Raw genomic sequence first — 25,444 nt, 5'->3', positions numbered from 1 at the left:
TGAGGCATTAAATGGCTTCGCCTGTCACTCCTGTCAGCCATGCAATGAATTCTGGGTTTTACACACACACGCCATTTGAATGCAGCTCATTAGAACATACACCCCCCACACACACACACACAGCGTCCAAATGCCATTCTGTCAGTTATTCTGTGCCAGTGTTGAGGCATTAAATGGCTTCGCCTGTCACTCCTGTCAGCCATGCAATGAATTCTGGGTTTTACACACACACGCCATTTGAATGCAGCTCATTAGAACATACACCCCCCACACACACACACACACAGCGTCCAAATGCCATTCTGTCAGTTATTCTGTGCCAGTGTTGAGGCATTAAATGGCTTCGCCTGTCACTCCTGTCAGCCATGCAATGAATTCTGGGTTTTACACACACACGCCATTTGAATGCAGCTCATTAGAACATACACCCCCCACACACACACACATATTCACACACTCACAGCATAACAACCAGACAACACTCTCTCAGTGTGGTGAGACGATACGCTGGCTTAGGCTGCTGATCATACACTGGCATACTGGAGACTTCACACACACACACACAGCGTCCAAATGCCATTCTGTCAGTTATTCTGTGCCAGTGTTGAGGCATTAAATGGCTTCGCCTGTCACTCCTGTCAGCCATGCAATGAATTCTGGGTTTTACACACACACGCCATTTGAATGCAGCTCATTAGAACATACACCCCCCACACACACACACACAGCGTCCAAATGCCATTCTGTCAGTTATTCTGTGCCAGTGTTGAGGCATTAAATGGCTTCGCCTGTCACTCCTGTCAGCCATGCAATGAATTCTGGGTTTTACACACACACGCCATTTGAATGCAGCTCATTAGAACATACACCCCCCACACACACACACACACACACACAGCGTCCAAATGCCATTCTGTCAGTTATTCTGTGCCAGTGTTGAGGCATTAAATGGCTTCGCCTGTCACTCCTGTCAGCCATGCAATGAATTCTGGGTTTTACACACACACGCCATTTGAATGCAGCTCATTAGAACATACACCCCCCACACACACACACACAGCGTCCAAATGCCATTCTGTCAGTTATTCTGTGCCAGTGTTGAGGCATTAAATGGCTTCGCCTGTCACTCCTGTCAGCCATGCAATGAATTCTGGGTTTTACACACACACGCCATTTGAATGCAGCTCATTAGAACATACACCCCCCACACACACACACACAGCGTCCAAATGCCATTCTGTCAGTTATTCTGTGCCAGTGTTGAGGCATTAAATGGCTTCGCCTGTCACTCCGGTCAGCCATGCAATGAATTCTGGGTTATTACACACACACGCACATTTGAACGCATCTCATTAGAACATACACCCCCCCCCACACTCACACACATATTCACACACTCCCAGCAGAACAACCAGACAACACTCTCTCAGTGTGGTTAGACGATACGCTGGCTTAGGCTGCTGATCATACACTGGCATACTGGAACTTCAGATGAAAACATTAAAAACCTGTGTGGCCACGTGTTTCTCCCTCCGTGTTGTCATTTCACCTCCAGGACAGACACCCGTTGGCTTCCTCGGCTTTACAAGACGAAGTCAGCGGACGCAGGCTGAAGTGGCAGGTGCGGCTCTAGGCTTCGTGTTTGGGATCAAGAGTATTAAGATGAAAAAAAAAAGAAAAGAAATATTAAATGAGAAGAGAAAATTAAAGCCAGCAGATGGAGTGTGAGCGAAGGCCGTGAGATGGGGTTGAAAGCTCTGGGGGGAAAAACGAAACACGTAAACCGACTGTTTCGAAGGTCAAGAACGGCCCCGGTCAAGATTCTGATCTCGCTCCGTTCTCGTTTTCTCGTCTACATGAGAATCAGGGTCGACCGGTCCTCCGGTCCGGGGGCAGGTGGAGAAGCATCTGAAGAAGAAGAACATCTGCACACAAAAACACGTTGAACGAATCGTATTCAGCAGCCACGAGCAAACCGAGGTTTTACCGTCCTGTCGGCCCTGACTCGCGCCGGCTCCCCGATCAAGGATCAGACGAACCGAGCCGGTATTTAACTGTACGTGTAGAAATGTCCGGAGCCGTTTCTCCCGGTTAATGAGACCGAACAACGGCGAAACCTGAGCTGCTGTTACCACAGACGCAGACCGGGGACGGACGGTTTCCAAACCCCGATCGCTGACACAGTTACTCTGTGGCATGAGGACAGATTACGTATGTGTCTTGGAGAGACATCTGGCCAGAGGTGGTCTGAAGGATCAGATGGGGTCAGAGAGGACGGCAGGTCGCTGACGTCCAACATTTTCAGTAACTTTACACTAAAATCACATTGAGGCACACACAGAGTCTGAATGAGGCTTTGTCTCCCTCCTCACGTCCCACACACTCCTGCAGAAATGTCTCTCACACACACACACACACACACACACACACACACAGCGTCCAAATGCCATTCTGTCAGTTATTCTGTGCCAGTGTTGAGGCATTAAATGGCTTCGCCTGTCACTCCTGTCAGCCATGCAATGAATTCTGGGTTTTTACACACACACGCTCATTTGAATGCAGCTCATTAGAACATACACCCCCCCCCCACACACACACACACACACACACACACACACACATATTCACACACTCACAGCATAACAACCAGACAACACTCTCTCAGTGTGGTGAGACGATACGCTGGCTTAGGCTGCTACGATCATACACTGGCATACTGGAACTTCACACACACACACACGCACACACACACACACACACACACACACACGCACAGTTACAGGCAAATGCCACTCTGCCAATCATGCAGTGGGAGGCTGTCTGCTTTCGATGGCTTGTCACTCTGGTCGAGTTAAAACTGAGCTCTGACAGTTTCAGGCCATGCTTGTTGGACACACACACACACACACAGAGTAAATACACACTTGAATATTTAATCAGTGTGACTGTTCTGTTATTCAGATGCTTAAGGAAACATATCAGTGACACAAATGAGAAATCAAAGGTTTTCTGCCCCTGGTAGAAGGTGGTCGGTCTCACATTTAGTCCAAATGCGTCGGTTCTGACCTACCGGCTTTTCAGTCTGTACTCAAAACCCGTCTAGGAGTGTGTCCAGACAAGTAAAGACGGCCTCCGGAGTGTGTGAAGCTGAAGGCACCGGCTGGACGGTTCAGCGTGTGCGGGCAACACCTGAGCTTCTTACCAATGGGAGACCGGGAACCGGGGCGAGGCTGAAGCTGACGAGTGAGAGCCAGGCTGTGGGGACAGTGGCCGGCCCGTCGTCCCCTTCCCCTGAGTTAATGTTGACTCTATTGGACGACGTCCTGACCACAAGGTGGTGGCCTTTATCGGCCGGGCCTGCTCGGACCCCCCCTCTCCTCGCCGGATGTCGGCTGCGGTGCAGTCCGGCCGGTTGCCGACCGGAGAGACGAGCCCGCTTTTGTGTCGTGTCCCCGTGGACGGAGCTCTCCGCTACAGCCGCGTGCAAACGCTGGTGTGGAGGCAAAGTGTTTTAAAAGTTAGAAGGCCGGATGCTGACGCAGTGTTTGTGTGTGTGTGTGTGTGTGTGTGTGTGTGTGTGTGTGTGTGTGTGCAGTCATCTGAGCAAGCGAGGCAATCAACTGAGTAAACAACAATTCATTACTGGACGAGGGCGTAGTGGTTTGTGCGTGCCTGCTGTTTACTTAGCGAACCCTCCTCGGGCCCCGGGTGCGTTTGCGTGTGTGTGTGTGTGCGTGTGTGTGTGTGTGTGTGTGTGTGTGTGTGTGTGTGGTGATTATGAAACCGCCTCCGTGTGCAGCAATTACAGCGAAAACATTTTTTAGAGCTGCGGGTCGCGAATGCGAAGCGGCTCCTCGGTGTAACCATGAAGGTGCGGGTCTTTTATTCGGAGCAGACCGACTCCTCCGTCCTTCAGACGCCACACTGGGACGAAGTGCTAGATTACTTTAAAGACACCTTCACACCTACACACACACACACACACACCGTTTCATCTCACACCCTCACATTCACACACATATTTTTCTCTCTAGCTTCTTCCCTCTCTCTCTCAATCACACACACACTCAGGTGAAGGTCCTGGGAGGTTTACCCTTCAGCGTGTCTGGTCGGAGCTGATTGGCTCCGTGAGAAACGGACTTAGTACGCTGACGGACTGGGACTCGGTCCAGGTTCGGTTTGTCGGGACAGAGACATCTCTGATTCAGGGAGGTGATTTCAAAAGAGATTCGGGGACGTTTCTGGAGGATTCACTCACGTCTAAAGAAGATTTGAGGACATTTTGTTTTTCAGAGTGACTCAAGGCCCTTGTAGAGGTTGTTAGGAGATTCAGGAACGTTCAAGGGAGATCTGAGGATGTTTCCAGGAGATTCAAGGATGTTTCGGGCGGTTCAGTGGGATGCAATGATTTGTTTTTTCCCAGATGATTCAAGGAGATTTAATAATGTAATAATAGTAATTGATAATATTTTCAGATGATCCTACAAGATCTAATGATAATTAAGGTTGTGTCTGACAATTCAAAGAGATTCAAGGATATTTCAGGGAGTTGTAAGGATTTTCAGGTGATTCAGGGAGATCCAAGGATGTTTCCAGATGATTTAAGGATTAGTCAGGGAGTTTTAAGCATATCTCAGGTGAGAGTCCTTTTTTTTTTTTCAGGTAATTCGGGGCGATTCAAGATTTCTTTTGTGGTGATTCAAGGAGATTTAAGAAAGTTTTAAAAGATTCTTTTTCAGATTATTCAGTGAGATTCAGTGATGTCCCCTAAAATATGGCTGTCACCGGCCTTTGCTTCTGATTTTTCTAATCTGACGAATCGCGGCAGCTCCTCTGGAACCAGCAGATTTGTTGCTGAATGAATGTGAGGTGAGAGATAGACGAGACTTCTCCGAACCGGTCTTCATTTTATAAACACAAGATTTTAGTTTCGGTAGTCGTTGATAAAGTTTAGGAGTTGAGAGCTGCGGGTAACGGGCTGCTGGGTGAGTTCTAAACTAAACCAGGATCTCCTGAGATGCGGACCGACTCCCCTGAGACGGGGTTTACAGTGAAATACAGGAACAGTCAAACAGTTCAAGTGAGGGAAGTGAACTTTGGACATTTGATTGGTTTTTATCAACTCCAGCCTCTACCACACCCACAAAGAGTGGATTTCTTTACACGCCACCGCGTTTCTCCTCCGCTGACTTCCCCTCATGTGTGTTAGGATTTGTCCTCCTTGCTTCATTCATGAAGAAATGTCCGACTGACTGTTAAAGCAACAGAAACTAACAGAGGTCTGGGAGAGGAAACCGTCGCTCCGGCCATGACGAGTCACACGCCGCTGGTAGTCACAGAAACATTTGCCCTGGACATTTACATCCCAATGAAGGAAACGCACTCAGGCTCAAACTCAGAGTGTGTGAAGAGCAGGATGACAACCGCAACTTTTAGTCAGAGTCGTAACTGCAGCAACAGCTCAGCGGCTGCACAAGCTTTATAGAATCAGGAAGAGCCTCAGCTCTTGGTCAGATGAAATGACAACAGACTCCTGAATCTAGATCAGCCTCATCCAAACTGAACTTACAAATTACTAATTTGAATTCACAGAACACGAAGTTTAACCTTTTGAAACATATTTCAGGGATGTCAAAGATAACACAGGTTTTTTTAACGAGTTGAGAGTAGATCCGCCCGTCTCTGTCCGACATCGAAGCGAAGCTGCACTGAACGAGCGCCTCGTTAGTAGCGTCCTGAGGCCTTAAGGCTGCTGCGAACACTGCTGGGTGCCGAGTAGGTTTCTGGTGAGTCGAGAATACTTTATTTCTACAGCCCAAAATCACAGATTGGTCTCAGAAAGCTTTACAATCTGCACACTCTGTCATTAGACATTGAATTTAGGTAAGTTTAGGAAAACGGGGGTTTTTTTTGTTTGTTTGTTTTTTTGAAACAAGAAACACGACTCGGGGTCCGGTTGTTTTATGGTCTCGATTTTCAAGGAAAAGTTGGACGTTTTGGATCTGTAAGATGCGGGTACAGGTTTGGGTCTCAGTGTCAGTGCCCGCACAGAACTGTAGCCCGGCTTTTTCCAAAGGTAACAAAATCCTCTAAAGCTCACTGATTAACATGTTATAACCTCTGTTACATCAAAAACTGAAGTGTAAAACCAACAGTGTGCAGTAGGGGCCACGCTAGCTGCTGCTTTCGCTGTTTCCAGCCTTTATGCTAAGCTAAGCTCAGTCACCGGCTGCAGCGTCTCACCGATCGTACAGACACGGGAGCGGTGTCGAGCTGAACATTTAACTCTCAGCGAGAATAGCGCAGCGGTGTGTTTCCCAAAATGCCCGAACTATTCCTTTAAGGGGTTGTGTTGTCTTTTCAGAGTGGCGGATGGTATTTGGAGACGTCCACGAAAAGCTCATAAAAAGTCTTAAAGGATGGAAAAGGTTTGGGTAACGCAGCTCTAGTTTATACCCGTACTGTGTGTGTGTGTGTGTGTGTGCGTGTGTGTGTGTGTGTGTGTGTGTGTGCATGTGTGCACCGTCATGTACAGCCCATCAGAGCCAGACAGCCTAAAACAGCCAGAAGAACAGAACTGGCCGAGGGGCAAGCAACCTGTACACACACACACACACACACACACTGCCATCGGGCCTTTCATGGCGTTGCTTCCTGTTTTAAACCCTCCCGATCTCAGGTCCGTCCCTCCCTGCAGGAGCAGCTGTGGACCATCGTCTGCGCATGAATCCGCCTTTTGGCCGCCTCTCGCTGCAGAACAAACCGCCGTCTTCGTGCGCGTCCTGTCATTCGGTCTCGTCTTCATTCCAGCGACACAACGACGGTTTTATGGTCCGGCTGGGGACGGGTGTTTGCGTGGTTCTCGAATCCTCTTTTAGATTCCTCGTCACTCCGTCTACCCCTCAGATATCCCGCTGTGGCGATGACGTGCAACGCGTTCGCAGCCCCCTCCACATCTGCCAGAGATATAAATATCCTGTCTGTCTGTCTGTGTCTGTTCCCAGCAATATGGACATCTAGAGAAAGACGCTTCGATCCGGGCGGAGGGAGCGTTTTGAGTCACCTGATCCAACTGGCTCCTTATTCGGTTACATGAGCACAACCTTTTTCCACGTTTGCCCGGTGCTTGCATCCAATGCATGCGAGCACACATTCCCGCTAGGTTCCCAATGTGATCACCATTTTACCGCAGTTCACCTCACGACTGTTGCAACAAAAGATAAAATGGTTGCCGGCACGATAGCTGTCCGGAGTTGTAAAATCCTTACTCGTGTTTATAAAAAGTCTTCACACTCGTGAATCAAACTGGACTTTCAGGACCATATTTCACGTCTCACCGGAACCTGATACGGTGTTTTTTTAACGCGGCGCTGTTTTGGGACTGAACGCAAACCACGAGAGACTGAGGTTGGGGTCGTGCTCGAACAGGACCAAGTCGAATGACGGGTTTCTGCTTGTTCCCATCAGCCGGAAAACCCACCGTTATTGGGGGGGTTGTTTTCAGACAGTCTGTCCTGGAAGACGTCCACACAGCCGACCAATCACGGAGTCAACTGCCCTCACACCCAGAGACGCAGAGTTGAAGAGGTTAAAGCTGAATTCAGCAGCACGTGTCAACCGGAAGTTTATGATTTCTGTCGGTCCTGAGCTTCTTATTCAGTCCCATCACTTTCATCCCAGTGAAGGTGGAGCTGAGGAAACGCAGAAATGTCCCCATGTGGAGCTGAACTTAATAATATGCTGATTTTGGAGCTTGGATCCAATTTTGAATTCGTCCCAATACGTTTGTTTAGATCCTGACAATCTAGTTGCTCTTCAGCGGCAGGTCTGTGTTGTTTTTATATTTGCAGAAAACAACTGAAATGACAGAGTAAAGAAAGGAGAGTAAAAATAAATCCAGTCGGATGGAGAGATGAAGAAAGTCTGAGGAGGATTCTAGATAAAAACACCATCTGACCCTGAAATTCAAAAAGGAAAAGAGGGAAAGAGATGAAGAAGTAACTTCATATTCTGACAGAAGAAACATCAAACATTTGTCTTTGTCGTATTTTCAGTTTTTCTGTTTTTTTCTTGCTTTCGTTTGTTTTCTCGTCTCACATTTTTCCTGTTTCTCCCCCTTCCTCTATTTCATCGTCCATCTTATCTCTTCCTTCCTTTCTGCATCAGTTGTGTTCTCTTCTTTCCTCCCTCCGTCTCGTTTCTCTCTCACCACCATCTCTCAGCTCTGCTCTCGTGTTGTTTGCAGTGGAATGAACTGTCGACAGTTTCAGTCACGATGAATATGAAGCAAACCCGATGTTCCCACCGTACGCAGTGTGTGTGTGCGCGTGCGCCTGTGTGTGTGTGTGTGTGTGTGTTGTAAGGTTTTGACTTGATCTTTGCAAATCCACTAAATGCATGCATCCACACACCCACACCATGTCTCCAGCGTCTGCTTGTGTATGCGTGTGTGTGTGGGTCAGAGGACGAGCGACTACACCCATCTGTCACCCTCCCACCCTCTCTCTCTCTCTCTCTCTCTCTCTCTCTCTCTCTCCGTCGCCTCCATATGAGACAATAAGAGCAGGAGCTCAAAGTGTCTGGAACGAAAAGTAAGAAGCAAACAGACGAAAAGAGACACAGACGTGGAGCAGCAGAGTCTGGGTTTTACTGGTGCAGGATATTTTCCACGCTCTGCAGTTTAAGCATAAAAGTGACTTAATAAAATACTGGTTAAAACGATATTCAGTTTATTCCACACTTCTTCTTCTTTTTTTTTAAGAGAAATCTATTTTTTTCATGCTTTAAATGGTCCAGAGCAGTAGAGCTGTGATCCGGACAGAAAAAACCATGAGCCGAATGATAACCTGTAATTATTGTCTTTATTACAGGTTAATAAATAATTTGCTCATTTTTTTTGTCGATCAGTTATGAGCCATTAATAAGAACAACGTTCTGGTTGCCAGGTTGTTGAAAACCCTCCTCCTCCTCAATGGACCGTTTGACCACTTATCTTCTGGAAAAACAGCTGCGGGACATCTGGACCAAACTCAATTTATTAACTGATTATTAACATTTACAGCCACAGACTTGATGGATTGTCGTCGAACCCTTGACTAATGACTCATTAACATTTACAGGTGACTGATTACCTTTTCCTGATGGCTTATTACAAGGCCCAAGACTCTTCACTAATGACCTGCTAACAGTTGGAACTGCCAACCTGATGGCCTGGAGAGGTCTCCCTGCCGCATGTGTCATGCTGGAGGGGGATTTTCCGCAGCCTGGCAGCCCACAGGTTGTGCTTATTGATGGGCTTTTAAGTGATCAATAAAGAGTTAGTAAATGATTTTCTTAATCATTAATTAGAGCTCATAAATGGTGCCTTATCAGAGAGTGGTACCAGTATCGGTTATGGCTGCTTTACTGAAATGAGATGAATAAAAACACACTACAAACGCACGTAGCTGATAGAATCAGAGTCTTTCTCCCCAGAGCTGTGTTTTCAGTCTATGTTGTGGCCCCCAGTTTGAATTATTTCATCTTCATTCCTGGTAAATCATGATTTGTGCATCATCTTGTCATGGCCGACAGGTCTGAACACTACACTGCCCATGAGCCTCGGCCTCCGTCGCCATGGACCGGAACCAGAGCGGCAATGAAGTCACGTCCGAGTCGCTGAATTCATCCGAGATGGAAATTTAAACGTGATCTGATTCAGGATGCAGATTGTGTTTTCAGTTAGCGTTCGGACCGTGTTTGTGTGTGTGCTGTGTTGGACATTTGTTGCCAAAAATGCACCTTGGGACTTGTAGTTCTTTTACATCCCGCTATGCTAATTTCGCTCAGTACCAGTGAACCACCCTTGAAAATACTGTTTGCCATTCGGGACCTGGTTTCAGGGAGAACCCAGCTTGATGGGTCCATACTCGGTAGAGCCGGGGCGGGTCGGTGTTTACGGCGAGTCCGTTGAAGTCCGTTTAACTTGCGGCCCCGTGTGGCGGGTTCTGCTGCCACGGAGGAAACAAATTCCCGACGAGAGTTGCAGCCGTCACAGAACATCGTGACGAGGAGCGGAAACAGACGGGGGAAATCACCCTGACCGCCCTGAGACGGACAGGAGGCGAAGGTGCCAGCCTGGGGCCGAGAGATAAGCAAGTGAAAATGACCCTGGCAGTTATTCTAAAAACAGGCATTGGCGAAAAGAGAGGGCACGCGTCTTATAATCGGGGTCGTGTGATATTCAGTACGATACTTTCTTCTGAAAGATATTTTAGTCCGAAGCGACTTACTTTTTATTTCAAATTACTCCCACGCCGGGCGCAGGTTAGGGTCCCGCATCTTGCTCGGGGCTACTCTGACATGTAGCGCGGCCACCGATCCTTCGATTGACAAACAAACCCAAGTGCAGCATGCGAATGCAAACATACATCAGGAGAGAAACAATCAATACTTTAAGGACGACAGGTCAATCTCACCTGCTTCTTCTTCTTCTTCTTCTTGTTTTACGGCAGTCGGCATCCAGCTCACTGGTGCATTACCGTCACAAAATCTCAGATTTCGCTGCGACCGCACCGTCAATTTCTGGATGGGGTCACGGATGGAGGTCATGGAGTAGTTTCAAAATAAAATGCACTGCTCAAGTTCATTGTAGCGAAGGGATGACGCCACTGCCAAAAGGGGGGGGGGGGGGTCTCTCACTAGCGGGGAAGTCTTGGGAGGGCAGCCCCACACATCACTGGAGTGTTAGGAAGGGGGGTGAGGAGTGGTTGCCATGGTAACCGGACTGGGTTGTCATTATTTCCCCCTTCTTTCCTCTCCCTCGTTCTCTCCCTCATTCTCTCTCCCTTCAGCAGGGTGTTTTACAGCCGGAATTGATCTGCATACTGCCTACCTGTTCATATTACAGGACTCCACTCTAATGGAAAGGAGTGCACGCACACACACACACACACACACACGGGATGTAATGGGTTTGAGCTAGGCAGCATATTGGAACTGCCAAGCCAATGTCTCAGAAACCAAATCGGCTACTGTGTATGTGTGTGTGTGTGTGTGTGTAGGGCAGGTATTTTTAGAAGTCAGTGTCAGACTGTTAGCGTGCCTTGTTCAGCTCGCCACACAAACACACACACACACACACACACACACACACACACACTGTCAGGCTGTGATGAAGACATTTTATCCATGGAGGCGAAACAAAACACCTCAGGAATCCCTGATCTATCGCTGTGGAAACGACAGCAGAGAGGAGTGGAAACACACGTTAAGAGGGAGAGCTGGCATGTGTGCATGGATAACGTGTGTGTGTGTGTGTGTGTGTGAGAGAGACGGCAGCTGTATCGGCAGAGGACGAGTCTGTTCTTATGTCAGATCTTCACAAACTGAGACTTCAGAGCTCCACTAATTAGTGCTACCTCTCTCTGGCTATTTCTTCTCATGTGTTACACACATGCATTACTACTGTCAGCACTGACAGTATTACCAGCCCGCAGGATGGATTACGCTTTCAGCTGCTTCTCTCAATGTTCCTGCGACTGGAAAACTGCTTTTATTACCTCTAATACAGCTACAATGACGTCTACCGCTACTTCTATGAATGCTACCACTAGCACTTGTGTTACTGCTATTACCAGGCTACTAGTGCTATCTGTCATGCAGATTCAGCTGCTACTCACAGAGCTGCGTGTATTAGTCTTACTACCGCCGCTGCTGTAGTGCTGCCACTGTTCCATCCACTAGTATTAGTACTAGCGGTTTCAGGAGAAATGTGCAACACATTTGCTAACTACGATGCTACGAACGTAAATAATCGCAATGTTAGTTTTTTCCAACCTGGCGTCATGCCATCCATCTGTCCATCCATCCATCCATTCATCCACCCCCCCAACCATCCATCCATCCATCCATCCCTCCATCCATCTGCCCATCCATTCATCCACCCCCCCAACCATCCATCCATCCATCCCTCCATCCCTCCATCCATTCATTCATCCATCCATCCCTCCATCCATCCGTCCATCCATCCCTCCATCCATTCATTCATCCATCCCTCCATTCATACATCCATCCCTCCCTCCATCCATCCGCCCATCCATCCATCCATCCGTCCATCCCTCCATCCGTCCATCCATTCATCCATCCGTCCATCCCTCCATCCTTCAATCCGCCCATCGATCCATCCATCCGTCCATCCATCCCTCCTTCCATTCATTCATCCATCCCTCCATCCCTACATCCATCCATCCCTCCATCCATCCGCCCATCCATCCATCCATTCATCCATCCATCCATCCATCCCTCCGTCTCTCCATCCATCCATCCCTCCATCATCCATTCATCCATCCATTCATCCATCTCTCTGTCTCTCCATCCATTCATCCCTCCATCATCCATCCATCCATCCATCCATCCGTCCGTCCATCATCCATCCATCCATCCATCCATCCATCCGTCCCTCCATCCATCCGTCCATCCATCCATCCATCCATCCATCCATCCATCCATCCATCCATCCATCCATCCATCCATCCATCCATCCATCCATCCATCCATCCATCCATCCCTCCATCCATCCATCCATCCATCCATCCATCCGTCCATCCATCCATCCATCCATCCATCCATCCATCCATCCATCCATCCATCCATCCGTCCATCCATCCATCCATCCATCCATTCATCCATCCATCCATCCCTCCATCCATCCATCCGTCCATCCATCCATTCATCCATCCATTCATCCATCCATTCATCCATCCGTCCCTCCATCCATCCATCCATCCGTCCATCCATCCATCCGTCTCTCCATCCATCCATCCATCCATCCATCCATTCATTCATCCATCCATCCGTCCATCCATTCATCCATCCATCCATCCATTCATCCATCCGTCCCTCCATCCATCCATCCCGGCCTCCTCCCTACGCTGACTGTGTTGCTCTTTAAACGACGACGCTTTGCGTTCCATACCCGCTTTTTTCCTGCTCTCTAAGAGGTCGCCTAATTGCACCTTCTGGGCTCCCAGTAGGTGCAATTAGGTGACTTCTTGACTTTCGTGACGTCGACAACGTGAACACAACATTACATCGAATCGCTGGGCCTGATAACGAATCAGCTTTGCTCTCACGGTTCTCTCTAATGTTTGTGTGTGACAGCCCTGTCACGCTATTACTGCCACAATTACTCTCACTACTGGGTGTAATCTTAAAAAATGACATTCACTCAGTGTGTTACAAATTTGTATCAGCAAATATCTTTTGAATAAACATGAACCTGAGCTCATATGAGACAAGCAAACTGATCTTTTGGTTTCTGATTCGAAACCAGCAGCTCTAAATTCGCCAGTTTCTTGATTCTGTCGTGGGGCCTGTCTATTAGTATTCCAACATTTTTAGCATGACCTTAAAGTAAACATTATACCAGTAGAGAGATGTGTTTTGTCCCATCAATCTTTCCATTCTTATGCCATCTCCTCTCAGCAGAAACTCTGAGGTCTTGAGCTCTGTTTGCTCTGGAAGAACAGCGGGACAGAAACAGAGCAGCCGACGGTTTTGCTCAGTGTCGCTTTTTTATTTTCTTTGTTTCTAAACTAACATGTCTTACTGACTTTCAAGTAGTTTCACATACCCGCTTTAATGAAAATGACTTTTAAACTCTGAACGATCTTTAATGGAATAACATTAATTCAAAACCAACAACAAGAAACTAACCGGCCGACACACACAAACACACGCACACCGACAGCAACAACTGAAGTCAATCTGTTGTTGCATAATGTAAATTGCCTCCCGCCCACACACTAACACGTCCGTCATTTAAATGCATCCAGAGCGGCCTCTCTGGATGCATCCACAAGCTTTAGGAAGGAGTTGGTTTTCAGTTTTTAAAAGCACACACTGGGAGATGTCTGTTATTTTGCCGTTAAACGTACTCTACAGATCAGGCAGTCTTCTTCCCGGTGACAAAGGAGTTTCTGAAATTTAATCCTACATCCCTGCTCTTGCTGTTTTCCTCTAACAGCAGGCATCATTACTTTTTCTAAAGATTTTTATCTGTTTATTTTTTATTAATCTAAATGCGTTATTCCAAGCCGCAGCCACTACCTTATTGCTAATGACTTGCTAGGTGGCTGTTGACATTTTCAAAGCGGTATCTAGGTTGTTGCTGAAAGGTTACCAAGGCGTTGCTAGGTGGTTTTTCTAAGATGGTGGGGATTTCTTTGGCCTCAATAGGTGGTTAGTAGGATGTTTCTAGATGGCGGTTGTTAGATTCAAAGTGATGCTGCAGCTGCTGCAGTGTTTGGGGGTGGTCACTGGGGTCTCCTGGGTAATTACGTTTTTTTTTTTAAGGTGGTCGCTATGATTTTGCTCAGTGCCGGTTGTTGGAAACAAGATAGTTGTCTGGAGTTTGCATGACAATCACCACAGTGTCCACAGCCATTTCTAATCCCTTCTTTTCTCCTTCCCCAGCTACCTTTTCTTTCCTCTCCTCCTCTTCATCAGAGGACAGAGGGTTTTGTTTTTCGTTTTTTATATTCCTGAGATGAAGCTCATTTTGAAGAACTGTTCTCACGCAAGACAGAGAGACTGGAAGTAACTGAGTGCTCTTTGGCAACAGATATATTCTGTGCAGGTGTAAAATTGTCGGAGCAAAATGAAAACCATTCTCTCTCTTCTCTTAGACTCATATCTAAATCAAAGGAAATGGGCTTGTTTGTTTTACACTATCAGTAAATCTTTTGACATTAAAAAGGCTAAGCGTGTCTTTAGAATATAGTCATTTTATCCCTGGAACACTCATATACAGATATTTACTGTGTTCAAAACCTTTGGACGTGCAGACAAATAATTCCTAATGATTTCACATTGCAGACAAACTTTTTTTTTTTCCCTGAAAGCCATCCAACAACGTTTAAAGGACCAACTGACATGCAAATCAGCTGTTCATTAACACCACCTACACATAAGGACCCCAAAGTCCACAGAGGCAGCTCTGTTGTGCTGTGATGAAAACACGAAGCTTGACTTTAACCTCATTATATTTCATCTCTGAGACCAAATTCAATCTTCCAGAGGGCATCGTACCACACTGCAGAGCTCTACAGAGACATCAGAGCCGGTCGACTGCTTGTCGAGGTGAGACTGCTCTGTCCGGGATGATGAGCCCTGGGTCATCTCAGGAGTTGGGCCGTTAGCTGCTGAGATGACCGGCGGGTCCTCGCGTTCCGTCGGAAACGTCTGAGCAGATTTCCGAGTAGGCGTTAATTGGACAAACTGACCGAATATTTGAAATCTACTTGGTCGCGTTCCCGCCTGGAAACCGAGAACTTAATGAAGTGACGTAACAGCAGCCTAAGGACGAAAAATCATAGCAGCTTTTCGTCTGGCTCAAACTCTCCGAGCTGCCTGTGCTCTAGGAGCAGAGCGTGAACTTGATCTGTGGACAGGTTGTGGCCGATGACATTTCCCGAGAACACGGCCTGAGAAGCCCGGTGTGGTTTTTTTAACCAACCAGCTAACGTTACATAGGTACAATCTGCCAGTGAGAGTTGTCATTTCAGAGCAGTCAAAATTCAGTGGACGGCGGCTAGAAATGAGAAGCTGCTTTGGTCTGAACTCAAGAACTCAAAGACTTGACCAGCGTAGCAACAGAAGCGAATACTCAGTCTCTGAATCACCTCATTTATTTTGAAAAGATCGATATATGACAGCTAGGACTTGTAATGACAATGCCAAATGCCCGTCGGCGATGAAAATCCAATAAAAAAACGAGTTAATTATGAGTTCTGCGTTCGGTGGCCCTGCCCTGGTCCATTCGTCATCGTTCGACTCCCGGCTGACAGTCGCTCTCCAGCCCTCGGGTCAGAACAGACCACTGCAGGATCAGAGGCAACACGCTAACAGGTGAGCTGAAAGGAGCACTCTGTTGTCACGGAAACGAGGTGCGTGATCCACTTATTTTTTCGCCTCCCCTCAGGCAAAGGGCTCCGGGTTGCACTGAGAGAGCGGGGAGGTTTGTTTTTGTGTCGGAGGTCAGGCTGCCCTCAAGTGTCTGTGCCTCAGCCGCCCCTGCGACTCGCCACCAACAAAACTCAAATGTCGGCTGTTTATTCCGCCAGGTCACGGGAGTAACTGGTGCGTCTCCGCTCAGGTCGGTGTCCCTCTGTGACCTTTGACCTCCCAGTTAGGTTGCCCGTAATCTTCAGCTAAGCGCCTCTGTGTGGGCTGTGAATGCCAAACGCTTGCTGCTGACAATGTGGGAAATGTTGTCCACCGGTGTGAATGGGAAATGACCTACTGCAGCAGACCTGGGCGAAGCGAGGCAGCGGGGGAAAGTCACGTTTGAGTAAAATCACTGGCTCTGAGGTGGCATTTTCATAAAACCGCAGCGTCTTGGTTTTTCAGAAGCTTCAACAGCTCAACCTGTCAAATGCCATCTGCATGATGCACAGATGGATCAAGACACAATGGGCCCCTGGGCACAGACGTGTGAGAGGCCCCCAAACCCTCCTACACAGGAGCAACGCAGCCAGACTGAAAGAGACAAAAGTCGTTTTGCGTCAAGCGATGCAGGATTCATGTCTCTTTATGTCTCTTGTTTCACGTCTGCCTTTACTCGTTCTGTGTCTCTTTTTGGTAGTTTTGTCTCTTTTTGCATCCACTGAATTTTCCTACATTTCACACCCCTGGAAAAGCAGGAAAACGAAAAGGAATTTCGCGGATATTTTGTCAGATTCTACTGAATAGTGTCGATCTGCACGATCACGAAATTCCTGATGATGCAATAACCATATAGGAGCAGGTTTTTTTCACTTAAAAAAAAAGAATAATCTGTCGGATTTCCTCCAGGTCAGTCTGCGTTCGGTCCGGCGTCTAAATTTAACTCCTGCCGACGATGCTCTCGTCCTTCTCATGGGTGATCAACATATGGACGCCCCCTAAATCATTTAACTTCTCATTAACGCACCGCATCGAAGTGGACGCTCCCTAACACAATTCAAAAACAAAACCGCAGCATGAGACAGAAATCCCAAATTTGTTTATCGCTTCGTTAATGTGCACATAAAAACAGACGCTCCCTGAGATATGGCTGCAATCATACTGCACGCGGACGCTCCCTAACTCGGTTTACCGCAGCCTGAGGGATGAAGGCCTCGTAGACAGTCCCTAACTCAGTTAGAACAGCTGTAACCTAATAACGCACGATGAAGATGTGGACCGAGTCATCCAGCTGTGTGTGAACGGGGGAAAAAATATCATGAATGTCTCAAAGCCGTGCGGAGCACGTGTAGATGTCACCGTCACCCCCCGGATGAGGAAGATGTATTAAAAAAAAACCAGAGTCGTTTTTAAAAACAAAACAAAAAAAACTCACCAGTGAGGCAGAGGTGAACCGAGGGTGCGGTCGCCGGTGGGTGTGGCTACAGCTTGTCGCTGCGTGCGGTGTGGGGTTGCTCTTTTTCAAACACTTCACGTCGCGCTGGAAAGATCAATTCAAATGTTTATCAAAACGTAGTAGCTATGGAAACAACTGAGCTCGTCTTGGATTAGTTTTAAAGTGACATCACATTCCCATATTTGGTCTTCACAGCTGTAATTTCATTACAGATGTAATGAATCCCTGCTTTTTATTTTAACAACCTGGATCTCACTTTTGCTCTGGACCCATAAGTTTACCTTTAATATTTTAAAAGGAAGCAGGAGGTCTAGGTTATGATACGTTGCCGGTCTATATTTTTTATTCCCGGTTTACCTGGTCTGTAGTCAGCAGCTTTTTAAATTCTGTGGAGAGGCAGGGACGCGACAGGCTGTTCACAGAGCCCAGGACGTCCAACATGGCCGGCACAGGTGAGTGGGACACCTGACAGCTCTTTGTGCGTAACTTTACCTTAAATACTTCTCCTCTTCCTCTCCTTCTCTTTGTCTTTCCTCCTCCACCTCCTCGTCCTCCGCGTATTAAAGTCCTGACGAGCCTGCTGAGGGATCACTAAGGCGCAGATGTTGCTTTTCCTCTTCATCATGTGTTAGAGTGCTAATGACTTACGTGTACAACTTTATAGCGCTGCAGAGAATATCCTCTAACGCTGCTCCTCCTCCTCTTCCTCCTCTCATCCAGGGCTGATGAAGCTGCTGTGTGATTAAAACGTTCCACAGATGTTGCCTCCCTCTCTAACACTCCCCTTCGTCCTCCTCCTCCTCCTCCTCTCTCTCCAACTGTGAAAATAACACTCCTCTTCCTTGTCTTTCAGTCCTGGTGTACGGACGTCGCCTCCTCTTCTCCTCTTCCTCCCTCCTTCTCCTGCTCCCTCCTGCTCCACTTTGTAAGTAAAATGTGAGAAAAAATGAAAATGAAGAAACCTGCTTTTCTTCATCCTCCTCTTGACCTCCTTTACTCCTCCTCTCCAGTAGAGGAAAATACATTTACTCGACTACTGTACTTCAGGTTACTTACTACAGTACTTGTACTTTACTTGACTGCTCACGTTTTCCCACTACTCTACACTTCTCCTCCACTATTTCAGAGAGAAATGCTGCGTGTCTTTTGAATCTGAATCTGGCCGTGTGGCTTTGGAATATTTGGCTGATCTCTCATTTAAAGAATAATGCAGGCGGTTTTGCATATTCTTATTATTGTCAACAAACCCCATGTGTAGACCCAAACCACCAGCGTGTGAGTCCGTCTCTCAGCACCTTCCCTCCTCCGTCTGTGGATCTCAGCTCTGAGCCCGTTGGTTCCTACTGAAGACGAGAATCGTTAAAAGCTCCTCCCAAATATATTGTTTCATTTATAAAAATAGTCTCGGTAATTTTCCTCAAACAGCTGCTCACTGCAGTTTTTCTACCAAACAAACAGGAGGAAACAGGGCATTTGATGGGGACTATTTTTAGCGGCGGATTAATCCACGTTTGGAGCTGTAGTGAGCATCTTGGGCAGCAGGACGTTGTGTGTGTGTGTGTGTGTGTGTGTGTGTGTGTGTGTGTGTGTGTGTGTGTGTGTGGGACTGAGTCTAGATAAACTACAGTGTGTGTGTTCATGGCGATGAAGGAACATGTCACCCAGAGCTACAGTGTGAATCACAGAGTTTTTAATAGTTTTTGGAAACAATGGAGCTCAGTGGCTCAGAGGGATAGGATATATCAGGTGTTGGATACACACACACACACACACACACACACACACACAAAACACTCCTCAGTCGGAGATGTTTGGTGTTTTGAGTCTTTCCTTGGATTTGTTGACAGGTAGAAAAATACACACTTCTCCTCTGAGTAGGATTTCCAACGCCGGACGTTTTCTTGTCAGAGTATTTTTACATGTACATATTGTACTGCTACTTTTACACACGTATCTAAATACGTCCTAAATCGTGGTTCTTCTCACACTTGTGACTGCTCTTCCCTCTAATAAAATACAGTGTGTGCTGCTGAGCGCCCGTTCATAACACCGACACACTTCGCTCCTCTTCCTCTCCTCCCATTTTCACTTCTCTGCTCCTCATTAGTGCCGGACCGAAATCAATAAACTAATCTTTTCTAATGGCATTTTTGCGAGTTCGATACAAATCGAGTTGCCTCCAGGAAGTAGCCACGTGTCCTCACTCCGAGTCTGACGCAGATAAAAGCTTTCACCTCCTCCTGCCCGCCGTGTCACCAAACGAACTGTGCGCATTACATTATAAAAGCATTACATCCTTAAACGGTGTTATAAAGTCGCCTGTGGACCGTGGGACAAAGTTCAGCCTCAATCAGCGCAGGAGGTCACAGACCGACACGTGCGTTCCCCCTCGGGGGCTCGCTGTAGCTGTTGAGACCGTTCAGCACCACCAGCCCGACTCGAATCGACTCGCTGATACGAGCGCTCCCAGCGTTTCCCGGGCGCGTCGAACTGCGGCCCGGACCCCGGAGAATTCCCAAAGAGACCCGATCGGGAGCTTCGGGGCTCGGCAGGCTCATGGTGTACCAGAGTCTGGTTTCGGCGCCTGTCAGCCTGTGGACTTTGGAGAGAATCGCTGCCACGGTTTTAGTGACGTTACACAACTTTTAGCGCCTGTCAGCGTTAATACCTGTTCTGCATTTTAATCTAAATACGTCTCCAGGTTGTTTTTCCTTTTCTGCTACAGTCACATGCGGGTGGCATGAACACAGTTACCAGACTGAGTAAAGAAAAGACGCTGCTTGATTTCAGAAGCTGTCGGCTTGATGCGGCCTGCTGATTACCATTTGGGGATGTCTGTGGCCTGAAAGGTGCCAACACCCAGTACCGGAAAACTCCAAAGTACTCGATGCATTTAGAGGTGCCACACCTGGTAAATACCCAGGAAAATAACACTTTCCAAACACTGTAATCTGCTCCTCCTGTCCCTCTTTTATTACCTTCTCTCTTAGTTCTCTTCATCTTTTTTTGGTGCTCCTCCGCCTCCTCATGTTGAAGTGCTGATGAGGCTGGTGTGGGCTGGTGCTCCACAGATGTTCCCCCTGTGATTGATTGCTTCATTTATTGTCTGGGGGCTGCATGTAATAAACGCATTAGCGCACTTCCTGGGCAGGAGGCCTGTGTCTGTGCGAGTGTGTGTGTGTGTGTGTGTGTGTGTCCATCTCTGTCTCCGTCTCTCTGACAGCTGATTGGTGGTGGGTCTTCTTCTCTCCAGTCGGTCGGTCACATCGGTCGGTCCTCCAGCCGAGTTTAGTTAAACGAATGCGTCGTCGCCGCATCACGTCACAGTGGAGTGACATTTTTTGGGGTTTTTTTTGTTCGATGTCCGACGGTCGGCTGGGTTCAGTCAGAGAGCATCAACGGCGGGAATCCGTTTCCAAAATCCCGGATTTAGTTTTCCAACGTTTGAAACAAAGAGCAGTTCAGAATCCTTTCATTTCAGTGGAGTCGCAGTGACCAGTGAATTTTCTTTCCTGTCGAGTTCGACTTTGGTGAAACTTTGACTTTCATTTTGTGAATTTTTGCCTTTGACCGATATTTTCGGTGGTAGATGCATGAAGGAATGAAGGAAGAGATTCATAACTGGAAGGGTAACCTTGAACGAGGAGTACAAGAGGGAATTATGTCTGTTGTTCATCAGTGGAGTGGCTGAGTGAATGGATGTGATGCTGTAACTATGAACACGATTTCATGTAGGTGTCGCTGGATGAATATTTTTTCAGTTAAGAGAGTTGGTGAATGAATCGATCGATCTTGATCCGTGTTCATTGATGGACAAAGAATGAATGAGACGCGAAAGGACTCAAAGAGACAGAAAACGAACGTGGAACGTAAAGAGACGTCTCTTTGTCTTTGTCTTGCTTCTTTTTGCAGTTGTTCTGTGTCTCTTTCAGCCGGGGGGGGTCTTGTCCCTGTGTTGGAGGGGTGGGGGGGCCTTTTATCTGTCTGTACACAGGGGCCCGTTGTCTAATAATAATAATCTGTTCATGGCAGTAACTTGTTTAAAGTTACAAACAGCATCTTCTCAAAGTTGTTTCGGTGGCATCAAATGTGAGTCTGGATTTGTCCTTGACCTCTGACCCCGCTGCTGAAACACGTTTATGTGTCACAGCCCCAGAAGTAAAGAACCACGCTACTGTTCCTCCACCGAGGTGATTGAAAGCTCTAATTTTCACAATAAGGCGTGTAAGCCTGCAGATCAATTTCCTCGGCGGTATTTCTCATTACGGCTCCGTTCGCCGCAGAACTCGCATTGTTCCACATCGATCTTCTTCCATTTCCATCTTCCATTTCAGGCTGAAAGTAATATCACATATTTATCCGAACCCCGCCTGTGTATCACAGCCCGCGGCTCTCACAGCAGACTTGACACAGATGAGCTTACTGAGGGGTGAGGAGATAGACCCGCTCCATTCAGACAAACCACGGTTTACCGTGTATATTCGGCTTTGTGCCGATTTAATTGGCAATATTTTGGGAATATGCACCACTGAAGCACAATTTCCCAGTGTTATAAGAGCCATAAAAGTGGGTCCAGCTTTATTACTTGGCTTTGTGGTCTTGTCTTGAACGGGTCCTTGTGCCCAATTATGATTCCAAGACCTTCAGTATTTCGGAGTTGTCTTAAAATGTTGCATACTCCCAAACTAATTTGTGTTAAATCAAATCAACACAAAGCAAATCTGGGGAAAAGGCCAAAGTACTATTTCAGAAACTGGGCAGATCATCACAACGCCAAACTATGGCTAAAGGTAAAGCTGTTTACTAACTCTGAGGGAAAAAATCAAACCGTCTCGCGGTAACGTGACGATACATATGACACATGTAACATGACACAAACCAACTGCAGAGATGCAAAACAGTCCGGGGCTCTTTCTCCTCGGTGTCTAATTACCTTTATATTCTTTCAAATTGTGCCAGTCGCTGGCTGGATTATGTTAGGAGGCGACTTTTTCTTGAATAAGTTAGGCACAACGTTTTCGCCGCCAGAGCCGCGGGGAGCGAGGGTGTACAAAGGATCAATTTTCGACCACCAAACCACTTTGGTTAAGGTCGCGGTTTTGGTTAAATGTTAATTAATACTTTGTCTGAAGTCAGGGAGGGAGCTTTTCCCTTCCCTAGCCATGTGCTGCGAGTGCCTAAACATAACCATACAGAAAGTTTACTCTATGTAAGACTTAAAAGTTCCTTAAGGTGCAGAAAAACAATGTGGTCCTGCTGATTCGTCAATCACTTTGATTGATAAGTCTCTTGGGGGACAGCTTCTTCGGTGAGGGACTGTGTTGCTTTTCTCTGTTTTATAAACTGAATATCTTTGGGTTTCAGACTGCTGGTGGCAAGAAACATTTGACATTTGAGGACGTCGCTTTTGGAGTTTGGAAACTAGTGATGGGCATTCCTCACTGTTTTTTTTTTTTTTTGTTATGGACTAAAGCAATATTCCAAATTCAGATAGTTAGCCCCCATAGCAGCGGTTGTAGCAGTCGACTGCTCGGTCTCATCTGCCGCTTCATCCCACGATATGAATTAAGCTGAATGTCTGGGAACGCCTGAGCGCGCTGACTGGTTTTCTGCGGGGAAACGGAGCGAGATGGCGTCATCTCCCTCCTGCCAACTGGCCGCCTCTGCTTGTTTCTTGGACGTCGACTTTGCGTCTGTCTGCCGGCCAGGTTATTTTTTTCCCCCTCTGCAGTGCTATCAATAGACCGTCACATGACAGGCATGTGCGGTTCATGCGAGGATGCTGGAAGTGAGCGAGGAGGCTGGAGCGTTCGGGCGATGTGTTTCTTTCACTGCATGAAGAACGCCGTGCTGCCTCCATGTTGGTGCGGAGGGGGTGGGGGGTAGGAGCGGTAATATATTTAGTAATGACCCAGTTCTAAAGTGTGCTGGCAGGGGTGAGCCCTCGTTCCTGCTGCAGGATGATTCCGGACAATGAAACAAGATCAAAACCAGGACTCCAGTACAGATAGAGACTAATTCTCTGATAAATGAAAAACCCCCAGTGTTTATATTCTGACCACCTGACAGAAAACTGATACATGTAATCATATTATCCTGCTTGCATTTAGTTGTTTCACTCTCCATCTGACCCCTTAATGGTAACTTTTTCAAATTTAAAGACATAATTACTCAGAAGACTTGTAATGTGATGCTAGAGAAGTGCCTGGTCTCCGCTGCTTTACACCCAAAGAAACCAGGGAGACCAAAGATCTAACAGTGGTAAATCCAGCTTCCTGAGGACCAGGCCCTCACTCTCCAGAAATGGAGGTTGGGGGGGGGGGTGCGCACATTACGATTGTTAAGCCAATTAGAAAAATTATTTCGACCAAGTTTGCTCTAGTTGAGGTCAGTTGTTGTTGACACCCAGGGAATAAAATCATAATGTAATAGCTTGTTTTCCAATCCGGTTGCTGCCCATCGCACTCATTAAGGGTATTCTATTGATTATGATTGAGTTGTTCACCTGCCTCCTCCAGCTCTCCCAGTGTAGTTTACAGTTCTTGTTGTCATTACTCTCCGTCCATAATTTCATACAAAGTTTTGCATTTTTTCTCGTTTGTTTGTTTTCGGGTGTTACTTGCGTCTTAAATCCACCAGACCAACACTTTTGTTTGGCGTCCGTTTCTGTTTCGGTGCGAGGCTTTGCAAGACGTCGTGTTCTCGCAGGATTTCTGGGTCCACGTGCTACCTGTTGTCCAGTGCTAAACGGGTAGTTCAGACGCCGGATCGATTTGGCCTGTGAGCCTTTAAAACTTTGGCCCATCATGAGTCTGCCACTGTTACAGGAACGCCATGCTAAATCGGTAGAGTACTAGTCTGCTCGTGACCTGTCTTTCAGGTCCAAGCACTTCAACCACTTCTCTTCTCAGCTTGTTTCGTTTGAAGAGATTTTAGATTCGAAACCTCAAGAGTCGTACTGGTCCAGTATTTGACTGGGAAAAGGAGCTTGACAAGAAAATCTTAACTCATTATCCAATCCACTTAAAACCGTTTTTTTTTGGTAGAACAACTGTTTGTTTTTCTTTCTTACTTCCAGTCCTTTTAATTATCGAGGGATCCCTCAGCTATACTTTGCAATCCATCGGAGGTTCTTGACCTCCACGACGCAAACCGCACCCTTATCCTAAATGTTTTTTTAAGAAAAACAACTTTCATTGAGATGCATTTCTTGCTTCTACAGAAAAACCTTTTGTGGCATTTTGATCATTGGGTGGTGAAGGATCTGAAAATAAAAGTTTGAGGCAAAAATATTTGACATGTAAACAGTGGTTTCAGATTTAAAGCAGACATGGCAGAAGAAAGGCTGTTTCCTGGGAACTTTTAGTAGGTTAATGAGAACATATAAAACCTTTACTGCGTCTAAAACACAGTGTGAAGAGTTTGTTTATGGCTGTGATCCTCTGAAGGCAGAAATGTTGCAGAGCTGCTGTCAGAAACTCTCAGCCAACCCACTAATCCACTTCAGTAAAGCATCCTCCGGATGAAATGTAGGCTGTTAGCTCAAAGTAAGAACTTGTGACCCATTTACACATCAGCAAACTCAGTTTTACCCTCCTCTGCTGTGAGAAACTGTCGGACACATTTACGGCAGTCGGCCTTTTTCGCTTGACAGTCACGGCTCACAACCTCAATTCCAGTTCCCGCTGGTTCTCACATAATACTGTTTTGGAGTCGGTTTGTTCCTCCGGAGGGAACAGGCCAATATCCGCCCCATTTACACCAGGAGCTGAAATCCCAAAGAAGACACAGAGGATGTTATTTTGGGCTCTGCCTTCCCAGAGGCCGAGTTGTTGGCCTGTTTAGAATTTTAGAAGTTAAATGCCGCCATTTTCAGAAGGTCCCAGTTTTGAAATTCCTAGACCAGCATCCTGAGCACATCACTGCTTCTGGACTAGAGACGCAGATCATGTTCGTGTTTCTTCATACCCTTTACTCAGAACTTAGTTGAAGCACTTTTGGCAGCGATTACAGCCTCGACCCTTCTTGGGTCCGATGCAACAAGCTCTGCACACCTGGATTTGG

The 25,444-nt window shown here is 47.0% G+C and overlaps 1 protein-coding gene across 20 annotated transcripts in view; it reads left to right on the top strand.

Annotated features, from left to right (window-relative positions):
* LOC120789870 (NACHT, LRR and PYD domains-containing protein 12-like) overlaps positions 1–25,444 on the top strand; it is a 1,168,582-nt gene that overhangs the window by 903,425 nt on the left and 239,713 nt on the right. The gene's annotated exons all lie outside the window — the stretch shown is intronic.

Source organism: Xiphias gladius, chromosome 5 (genome assembly GCF_016859285.1).
Source record: "Xiphias gladius isolate SHS-SW01 ecotype Sanya breed wild chromosome 5, ASM1685928v1, whole genome shotgun sequence".
In the NCBI taxonomy this organism is placed as follows: Eukaryota; Metazoa; Chordata; class Actinopteri; order Istiophoriformes; family Xiphiidae; genus Xiphias; species Xiphias gladius.
This window is presented reverse-complemented; position numbering and strand designations above follow the sequence as displayed.